The following is a 12,093-nucleotide window of genomic DNA, read 5'->3' on the forward strand; positions in this document are numbered from 1 at the left end:
GATGAATCAACACTATGATGAATCTCAAAATGTAGGAGACATTTCAAAAGATATGAAAACAAGGAAATTTTTCCATTACTAAGTTATTCAAGGTGCAATTTTCAATCATCAGAATGCATCTACCCTTGGCAATATGAGGCCCACTTGGCATTGTAACACAAAATAATTCATTTCAAAAAAGGACTTTAATCTTCACCTACACTTTCCATAGTTCCTTCTTACACTCTTGATAAATATTCAAGAATTTTTTAATTATGTTTTTGAATAAAAAAGAATTAATAACCCAGTGCACTGCTCTAATGGTTGAATTCTTTGAGCTTCATGTAAGAAATCTTGGGATCAATTCCTTAGGTTGGTTACCTTTGTTGTGTGCCTTAATATTCCTACTAGATCAAGCACCCTAATTAGCACCAATAGGTTTATGTTGGATACCATTTATGAAATGCAAGGAAGTACCCAGTGGTTTTCATGTGAGATCTTACTTGGAAAAAAGAAAGAATATGAACCAATAAACTAAAAATATTTAGATGGAAAGAGGGCAAGGTCTCACATGTGGCTATCATTTCCACACCAATGATCAAGTGCCAGACCAATATTTTTTGGTCACCACCATGGAATCTCCAACAAATTCAAGCTTTGAACATGAAAGCATTGGTGATACTATCCCTCATAATGAGGTCTCATCACATGTAGCTCATCCTAGACATAATAATGATTTCTTTGTGAGGAAACTTTTAGAAGTCTTGGAAGTTAAAATCTTCAATCCATCCCTAAGGAAACCCTAATGAAAAAGGCCTCTCTCTTTACAAAGAAAAACATGATAAGGAAATTTATAGCACAATTGCCAAGCTATGGAGTTCTTGAGCTCTCAAGAAGAATATCAACTTCCAAAAATTACGGGTCAATAAATTTCTCCCCCTATGGCCAAAATTATATAGCCTCTTTGTTAAAGGAAGACAAATATTTTATCTATCATAAAAGCCATGTTGAATTTTTTTTTTATGGAGACTACCTAGAGACAGTACTATACCCTTTTCCACTGCAATCCTAGTCAAAGATACCATAGATTTCAACTTTTCCCAATTATTATAACCTCTCCCAAGGCCTAGTTTAAGAGAGAGATTATATGAACTTGAAAGAAACATGGCAGCTCTAGCACTACACCTCCAAAGATATCCATTAGCTAACACCATCAAAGAAACGTGATCATCTATAATGACCTAATTTTTCTCACAAGTTTGGGATTTGGAGATGACTTAACATCTTCAACATATTTAATTTTATGACAAATTTCTAGCAGTGAGAAAGACTTCCATTCAAAGAGATTGACATTCTTAATTATTCATACACACTGAAGTAGGTAGATATGATTCGTCCCATTTCCACTTATTTCCAAATATGCTAACAATTGTTTTCCCATACTTCTTTAATGGAGGAGAAATCCATCAAAATGTCCCATGTAGATTCAACGATGCCTCCAACCACCAGCAGGCTTCTCCTTGTTATTCTAAAAAAATGTTGAATATCCAGTGTTGGATGTGTGGTCTCCATTACCTAGAATTTTGGACCATATCAATGTATCTCTTTTCAGACTCAACCTCATAAAAATACTCTAAAACTATTGAATGAAGAGATTCCATTTCTCAACTTTATGTCCATACAAATCTATAAATCCATCATTATTCACTCATTGTTGTAGCTACAGCTGCTAAGATTATAATATCTTGTTGCAACTTGCCTCAGATACTAAATCAAATATTCTGACAATGTGTGCTAGCCATTACCTCCCACCCAAGGCTCTATACTCAAATAAAATACTTCACGCATTTCCAACTTTTCAACATAACTAATTCTCTGCAATGGGGAATGCCAAGACTAGTGCTCTCCAAATGATAAAGCATTACGTAGGTTTGATTGGAAATTTTATCCAATCTTCTATGGAAAGAGAAACGATGTATTTTCTATGAATTAATCACTGATCAAGCCCTTCTAGTTTGATCATCCTCCATAGGTTATTTGTTGGAAAGGCTTTTGCCTCTTTCTCCTCCATCCTTCCTATCACATCTCGTTATCCTATGATCACACACACACACACACAGTTTAAACAAGGACTTCTATTAGTTTTCAGGAAACTGTGATATACAATGCAAAAATAGATGAATGAACACCATCTTGCATAGAAATTTATACCACCAACATTCCTATGTACTTGAAGAACTCCAAATGTGTTAGAACATAGCACATTTGATAACAAAGAGCATCTAAGCATTCCCATTAGGCCCATACATTATAATTCTACTTATTTGTTCACATCTTGATATGGTATTCCAGGTCCATTACCTTATTTATCTCCTAGTGTGGTCTCACAGTGCTACTTCCATGGGAATATTATTAATCAAAGCTTATGCTCTTAGGGGTTTCAGTTACAATAGACTCATCCCTTGCAAAAAATGTGTCTGAAATTCAGAAGACACGATACTGTTATTCACTTATCCTCCTATCTAGGAAATGTTCAAAGCATAGGATATGGTGGGTGACTTCACATAGACACTGTTCTAGCTACTACTTCACATCATCCCCCAACCCACCCAGCCCCAAGTTTATCTGGCAGGAGACTTCCACCTGATGTGAAAACCTTAATACCATTGGAAGCAACTTGGGTGATGGTTGCAGTTTGCTCTACTTTTCCCTTGAGGAAACAATGTTCACCTTTCACTATAAAGAGTCTATGTTGAATTTCCACTATGTTGTTTTTATTAGTGGATCTGGATGGGCAAGTAGGTTACTTATTTCAGGGATTGGTTCTTACAATTGAATAATAAATATGACCTCAGAGAGAGTAATATTCAATGAGAATAACACGTGGGGAAGGAATAGGAGGGAAATGTTGATCCAACCACCACACATGATCCTCTGCCCCATCCATATTTTTTAGTTTATCTATCTAAAGGCCACTGCTTGATGGTTGTTGTCAGTTGATAACTGTAACACAACTGAAAGGATTTTGCGTGATGGACGTAGTCTATTGTATTTTTCCCACTTAATGAAACAATATACTGAAGAGTCTATACCAAATGGCCTCTATATTCCCTTTTCACATTGTCCAACTAAGCATGTTAGTTAACTGTTCACAACCATTGGTTCCTCTAATAGAATAGTATATACAAGCCCCGAGCAAAGGAATATTCAGCGAGAATAATGCTCGAGGAGGGATAAGGTGGTGATTTATATATAAATTTTTCCATCAACTCTTTAGTGTGCACTCTTTAATGGATAGTTACCCTCACAATATAAATCCATGAGGACAAGTTTTGTAAGAAACCTTATGCCATCAAAATGGTGTTGGACCTCCATCTAGGAAGACTTAGGTATTGCTAAATGGATTTTAGGGAAATTTTGATCACAATTTGGGAAAGTCATCTAACGCACCTTAATGGATGGAACAATATGGAGACTATAATTGGTTATGGATGTCTCTTCTTTAGTTTTCCCATGTCTTATCATGGTCATGGCATGATGTAATCATCAGAAAATTTCCTTTTTATCCTCATAAGGTTGTGTGCTCCCTCTAATGTTCTTACTAAGGGGTGTTAACAACCACTTTGTCTCTTCCATATACTAAGATTTCCCAATGAATTCATGGAAATGGAAGGATAATTTTTTACCTCTAGAACTATTCAGTCCTTATAAATCCTTTACCTAGATACAATTCCTTCATTCACTAGTAGATAAGCCTCCAAATTTTGTTTTTCTATAACTTGCATCATGCTAAACCCTCAAATGATTATAAAAGAAGCATAATCCTCATCGTCCACACACAGAATTTTCTTATTGAGACACTTTAAAGGGTGGAGACAATCGGTAGAGAATCCCACACATAATTAATATTCTTTTTGTTAATCTTTTGGAAAAGGACAAGCCCCTAGAAGATAGCAGCGGGTTCAACAATTTTTTTTGTTGTCCTCTATCATCCTCAAGATAAATTATGGATGGAATTTTCAGATAGGTTGCAATTGGCACCCCTTCCACCTATAGGTCCTATGTTCCCCTTGGACATTCCATCAAAAATAAGTTCTTGAAGGGTATGGATAAAATGACTTCTAGTAGGTACAAGAGAGATACAAAGTTGTGGGGCTTTGGAGCCAATCTCACATTTGTAGGCTTCAGATTCCACAAACCTGTCTTTCACCATTAAAAATTGGATTTTAACAACTTAGTCTGGAGGGACATAGAATACCCCATGCCCTAGGGCCTTGGAGCCAATCATGCATTTGAAGTCTTTAGAGAATACAAACCTATCTATTCCTTTTAAAATTTCATTTTAACAACTCCCTTAGAAGGGCAACTTCTTGGGCTATGATTCTGTGAGTTGGTTCCAAGTCATCAAAAATAAGTTTATTTCTAGCTTGTTAGGTTTTCCTTTGAGTAAAACTAGTCAACCGTAATGCCAGGCCCATAAGCGAGTACTCCAGTTTGTGGTTTCCCTTACCTCATGCATGTCTAGATCCTCAAGAATTGTTCTCCAAGCTTTGATAGTTAATGGACAATTTAAAAAAGTGGCTAGAGATTTCATCATCAAATCCACACATAAAAAAAATTCCATGTAAGATTCAGGAAGAATGGGGCTTAAAGATATGACACTATGCACAAGGATCTATTGTTGAATAATTCCAAAAAAAAAAAAAATCCGACCTCAAATCCTCCATGATAATGCTCCATGTTAATGATGACTCTTACCCATAACATTACATTTTGTTATACATCTTATGTAATGTCAAGTACAATGGTATCTTATGTAATTTCAAGTACCACAATACCATATTTATGCTTATTCATAGATATGACTCATCTTTTTCTTGAAAAATAGCTTTGGGGAGAACCTCCCCATCTTCTTTGGAATTTCTAGATGAATGGCAAGTCCACTGCCAACAGAAGATGTGGATAAGAGGCTTTCTAATCAACGAATAAGTTCTTACAAGTTATAGTTTTGAGTTTAGGATTCACCCACTACCTAATCACATGGAGGTGAAACTGCCTTAAGTATCTATTTGAGCGGCATAGTAAATTTCGTTAGGAAAGACTAAAGTTACAGAAAATAGTTTTCCAAGGAATAACTTACATAGGCTATAGTATCGATGTTGTCATGGAAGAAGAATGAAGAAAATCAACTTGGGATTACATTAGCACATGATTTTTTAATTTTTAATTTTATGCTAGGTTCAAAACTTAAATACAAATCCATGCTTATTATACCACTTCTCCATGGCTTGGCAGGTTCACGGACATAATGTATAGCCCGTGTGTGGAAAAGTACTTAAAAATGAATAAAGATGGCCTATGTGGCAAAGGATGATGCTACTAGCTTGAAATGGAATGCCTTGATGCTACAAAATGGCATTAACATAAAAGGAATGAAATGCATGGAAGAAATGACATGAACATCGGCAGAATACAAATGCCAATAATATAGAGGCATTTCAATATGGATATTCTAGTGTATGTGCTATGATCTTGGATGAAGTCCTTGATGACATGCTCTAGTGAGAAAATAATTTTCCATATGGACATCTTGTTGTGCAGTCCTTGAAAAAATATCGTAGCATGAAGGCCCTATTGTACGATCTTACATTAAAGTTTTTCACTATAAAATGATGTCTTATAGAATGGATAAATCATAACAACATATATGCTTTGTTGGATGGAATTGGTATGGATGCCCTTCTTGAAATTATGAAGTCCTATATGAACATCCTACTAGTTGTGATTCTTGCTAGACATTGTCAAAATTTACAGGAAAGATATCATAGAATACCTGTTAGTGTCAAGACTTCATGATCCAAGCCAAAAAATCAAGAAATGATAAAAGAAACATCAATAAACTATTTGAAAATACAATAAGTGACTAAAATGTATAAGGCTAGAATAGGTAAAATACCATCTCAAAGCACAAAACCAAAACCACACCTTGTTGATCCAAGCCAATGCATAGGAAGACATAGAACAACAATCCAAAGCATTTTGGATAGAGGAGGCTAAGGAGAGCAAAATTTCAAGCACATAATTATACCTTCAAGGGCAGAATTAATGTGATCACGTTCCCCAAAATATATTTATAACAACATTTCATGCTATTGTTTATATACTCTGAATACATGTTATAATAAACATAAAAAACAAAAAATAGAAAAAAGGAAATGAAAAGAAAAATTGGATGTCCTTTAAAACTGCTTACCTGTTCATTCTCTTTAGAATCTACAAATGAAGCTCCCACGAATTCTAACTTTTGTAACTGTGGTAGTTGTTGAGGAATTTATCTAATAGGTTACGATTGAAGTGGAGAGTGTTGAAAGGACTATGAAGAATGACCTTGGGAATGGAGAGAAGGAATTTGAACTTGTGTTTTTCTAGGCTTCATGAAATTAGTCTGATGTTGATGGTTTAGTCATTGATTTTTTTGATGTTGAAGGGGTGGTGTAGATGGAGGTGGAGGTGTATAGTTTGCATAGAAGGTTGTGCAGATTGTGTTATAGGAGACACATAAGTGAGTCTTTGTGAGAAAGGAATGTTGCTTAATGATGGTGTCACGGGTGACAGGAAATCAAAGCTCGGGGGATCAAAGCCAAGGGAAGAACCCACATTGGCCTGATATTTTGGTACCATTCCTATTGCCATTTTTGTACCTAATGACCTAGAGTCATTCACTTAAGTCATAGGGTGACCATTAGAATAAGTTAAATTGAATGAAGATGACAAGCTAGAACTTGAATTATTGTGGCTAGGAACAAAAATTTGAAGTGTTATCAGTCTTGATTGTGAATTTGGGCTATCATTTTGATGTGTTAGGTGAGGAGGCCGACCCATTACAGGTCAATGTCCTAATGCACCTTGACTACTCTGCAGCAAAGACGATGTCTCAGTAGAAGTATCTATGATATTTTGAAACACAATACCTAATTGAAAAATAGAAGATGGTTGGTGCTCTTCAGACTCCTACATTAAGAAAAATATAATTCTGCTAGACATCCTTTATCTTTACATGCTAAGGAAATCACTAAAAAACCAAGGAAAAAATGAAGCAGGGAATATTTTTCATCAAACTAATTAGGTAAAAAAAGAAAACAGGGAGAAAGGATTCCTACCCTTCTTGGAGGTCGTCTCTCCTCACTCATCATAGGTCTATCCATATGAGACAAGGGTCCATGCATCTGATAATCATTGTCAGGAAGAGCAGGTTCCAGACCCATTCTTTTCTCTCTATCTAAGCCTAAACACTTATTTAGGTCACCAGGAAAATAATCATATTTAATTGAGTTATCACTTCCTTACCATGATTGTCCAACCTTGGGTTCATATCCTCTCAAAGGATTCTTCTTCCTCTGAATTTCACCAGTTTCTAGACACCATTCTATCGCTGATTATATAAATTTCCTGAGGTAGTTGTACATGTGAAAGTGGTCCATGTGCAGATCTCTGGCCCTTGTAATTTCCATAGGCATCAATTAGAGTACCATGTATTGGTTAATGCCTCCAATCATATTCATTCCTTGAACCATATGCACACTCGTATTAGTAGTGTCAAGTTGCTTGAGGCAATCTCCATCACCTTTCCCACCCCAAGCCCTTTCCCACCCATTATCCTACTCTGCTTTCCTCTCATTCAACCTTCCAACAATCCTTGATGGAAAAGGAGTCCTTCCAACTCCAATTCTTGATGATTCCAAAGGAGCACTCTTGCCTCCTATGCTTGATAGAGAAGGATCCCTTCCAATTCCAACTCTTTGTGGAGAGGAAACCCTTCCACCTCTTAACCTGGAGAGCAGAGGGGAATGTTTTCCAACTCCCATCCTTGACAAGGGAGAGAGAGGCCTTCCAAGTCTAATCCTTGATGGAGAAACATTGAAATCATAATCATTATAGCTTGTAGCAAGCTTCTGTCCATATCCAAGTTCAAGAAAAGCATCTGCACTTTCTAGTTGATGGGCCTTCTAGTAATAAGAAATAATAGTCAGTGGTAATGTAGAAATATATGAAACCTACAAGCCAAAATCAGTCCTACATGCATAACATACAACATCCCACATGAGGTCATGATTTGATGGTGAGGATAGGGCATGTGGGGCTACCAAACAATATTTGACTATCCAAGAGCATGATTATAGAGGTTGGGACCACATACAAAGGAAATAGTACCTGAAAGACTTTGACACAATATGAACCCCCCTGTTGTAGCAACCTAGCCACACATGCAGTTCAAAATAGTATGAGAATAGGACATTTATTTTTGTAGGTTGGCTACATGGAACTTTGTGATTTTCCATTCAAGGAATTGGACACATTTAGGGGAGCAAGTCAATTATAAGAAGCTATCATTTAAAAAATAATATACAACACCAAGCATCAGTGAAAAAACCAAGTAAATGTGAATGAGAATCACACAGAAAGATAAAGATGTTCAATAATCCAAATAAAAATAATCAAAACTTCTATTTAAAAAAATGATGAAGTCCATTGTAATGAAAGAAGCTAGCTAGACATAATTTCCAATGAGTTTTCTAAGAAAACGCACAAGCATCAATGGTTTCCAAATCAATTTTTTCACAAACTCACACTCAACAAAGACTCGTCTAGCCTGGGACTCAAAAAGGATTGATAACTTGGGAAAGACTCAACAAAGACTTTTCCCAATGGCAATTATCAAGAGAGACTCTTAGGCAAGACTCATGAATCTTAGCCAACTGGCTAGTTTCAAAAGCAAGTCTTAGGCAAGACTCACGAATCTTAGCTAATTGTCGAGTTTCAAAAGCAAGTCTTAGGCATGACTCACGAATCTTAGCCAACTCAAACTAAACTGTTCCAAATTACTGTAAGAATCAGTTGCAAAATCTAGGTTAGGTTGAAAAAGGTTAGAACTATGAAAATAAGTAAATACACTTTGATGTGCCACATATAGAGAGGTGATTTTATATAAGGCATGTAATTGTTCATGATTGTATTAACCTAGAAAAAAGAATCTTAAAAACATCTACATCATTGGTTACCATTAGGTGTAAACTTCAATCTGCACACTATCTCAATAATTGGGCTACATATCATAGAAGAATATTGTACATACTTGAAATAAAATTTAACAATTGTCGGAGAAAATTATAAAGTACATGCTTAAACTAAAAGTATATGTTAACTAGAAGTCACCTACAGAGTCATATTTTGACTGTGTTGTTTATCTCAAAAAATGATAGAAGAATAACATGCATGTAGTCTTTGGGAATCTTCAGGCCACCTTTTTGGACTTTTATGTATAGAACTACTGAATCTCTCTGGTTCCAGACTTCATGAATCCTCATTTATTTCTAAATTTGATCCCTCTACATGCCATGTGGACCATGTACACATTTAACAGCCAAGTTAATTTTCTACACCTTAAAGAAATCAAATATGGGATTGTGTTGCATAGAAATGTACCAAAGAGCATAGACAACATCAATAGCCCAGGTGTTCCAACCATAAACTCAATTTTGAATGCTTATCAATGATGTTTTCCAATGCATCTTAAGGGGAAAGCCTCTTACCATGCTTGATTGTTCAAATTGTTGCCTAGCTTCCAAGTACTTTGGATTTACATGGATGTTGTGGCCCGACCGTTGGGTCTAAGACTCGGGTTGTCTTAGAGATGTGGTCCCAGAGGATGGACTATCAGGAGGAATCTGGAGGTCTTCCTCGATGATACAGATAGGTGAAAAATGAAATGCTCCTCCCCATGTCTGGAAAAGATGTTTCATTGCACGATGGGAAGGTGGCTGAGATCTAAGGTTCTGTCACATGATCGAGGTATATGCTTCCATCATAACCCTTCGCCTAGTGTAGTCTTATCTTCTGCATATGATTCAAAAGGTCATAACTTACTAAAAATTATCGATACGCTGACAAAGGAAACCTATGCACTTGTGGATGAACTCTTAGGTCATTATAGCCATTGTCTTGATGTATTGTTGAAGATCTCTCTAAGAAAGGAATGCTTGTTTTGGGTTTTTCCCCCTTGTGGGGTTTTTCCCTAGTCTCTGACCTAAACATCTATATCTCTTATTATGATTTGTTATCTTTGTTTTCTCCTTACTATTATTGATTGATTTCTGAAGTGAATTTAATGTTAGAGATGAATAAATTATACAAGATTCTCTAACAACCTCACTTGTAATTAACTGGAATATCATTTATCTTAAGCAATACAAACCATCCTCATAAATCAGACTAACAGGGGAAAGCAATGCATGCCTGAATGGATATCTCAGTAACTTAATGATCAATAGACAATTGGTGACATAAATGGATGCAATTGGAAATATCATACTAGATTATAATGACACATTTTACAACTTGAATGGTTATGTCCCCCAAAATCAAACAATTACTTCGTAAAATTTTAACTTGATAATTGAATAATGGAGGGAACCGAGGACTATAAAATCAATTTAGAGAGAGATTCTTCGGCGAAAATCACATGGAAAATCATTTGTCGACGCATTTCGAACCAACAAGTGTGGTTCATCATCAGGACAAGTTGAAGAAACAGATCCAGCTAAGCAAGCTAAATAGGCAGAGCAGAGACTCCTGAACAACGGCTAGTTTGACTCAAGGATCGGGGTCTGCCTATTTAACTTGCTTAGCTGGATCTGTTTCTTCAACTTGTCCTGATGATGAACCACACTTGTTGGTTCGAAACGCGTCGACAAATGATTTTCCATGTGATTTTCGCCGAAGAATCTCTCTCTAGACTATAAAATCAATTGAAAGAGAAAAATGTTGTATAATTGGTTACATAAGAAGGAATAATATAAGAGTTCACACCTTTGACTCGTGATATACCCATTTTCATATTCTAGTCAAAGCTCATAAATCAAGGCTTCACAAGGTATAAATATTTCTATGTTACATTTGTTTGGCACAACCATTCTCAAGAATTATTTTCTTAACTTGCATTTTTCATCCCTTCTGGTACCCATTTGAGTTGGTAAGGGAAGCTTCCATTAAGGAGTACAATAGTTTCAGGGTGGCTGACAATTATGTCAAATACACTGCCTAGAAATATTACCAATTGACTTCAAAAGAGGATCACACAGAAGGCATCAACGTAAGAGATGAAATGGGTCTGTGAAATACAACATTGCTACTTTCTAGGGAGACTACTTTGTGTCTTATATTCTCTTGACATTGTCTCCATGAACAACTACAAATCCCTTGGTCATGAGGATTCCAAGAGCATTGTGAATCTGAAAGAAACCCAAAGAAAAACCAATTAACCATGTGAGCATACCAATGCAACCAACCAATAAAGACAATAATTTCAACCAAAACATACAAACAATCAATTATGTCAATCAGTATATGTAGTCATGATAGAATTGAAAATACACAAAGGGAAACGATAGATCATGAAGATGAACTTTGAATGATCCTTGCTTGCGCGTCTCCTCCAAAAGTTGGAAGTTCATCCATATATCATATTTTTGGATTTTAATCCAAACAAAAATCAGTACACTGCTAGCTTATATAGAGCAGTCGCGAATACGTCACCTATAATGTTCGAGTAGATGGTCCTCCAGCCTGCACCTTTTCCATGATAAGATTTCTGACTGTTGTAACTAGATTAGCCCGCCTTATTCTTTCATTGGCAGAAACTCCTGTTGTAATGAGATCCATGTCAATAGTCCCTATCACCATGACACAATGCATTCATTGAAATTATTGTTGTATAGTATATACCTTAGACCTGGAATAAATGGATATAAAGAAAACTAAGGCATAGTTCCATCCATATGAGTGACACTGACATGTTTCAAGACTATATAATAAGAGACTTGTAAACTCAGACAAACTGACCATCTTTTGTCAAGAAAGTTGTATAATTTACCAATAGCATGATCAACGACGAATTGTTGAAATTAAAATTCAAGAAGTCTAAATGCTTCAGCCACATCACACCTTTCAACCTATACAGACCACCACTATTAAGCATGATTTGTATAATTCCAAATTTCATGGCCATATATATATATATATATATATATATATATATATATATATAGATAGATATGC

This window comes from Pinus tabuliformis, chromosome 8 (assembly GCF_031772625.1).
Source record: "Pinus tabuliformis cultivar Carrire ecotype Pingquan chromosome 8, CPIR1, whole genome shotgun sequence".
In the NCBI taxonomy this organism is placed as follows: Eukaryota; Viridiplantae; Streptophyta; class Pinopsida; order Pinales; family Pinaceae; genus Pinus; species Pinus tabuliformis.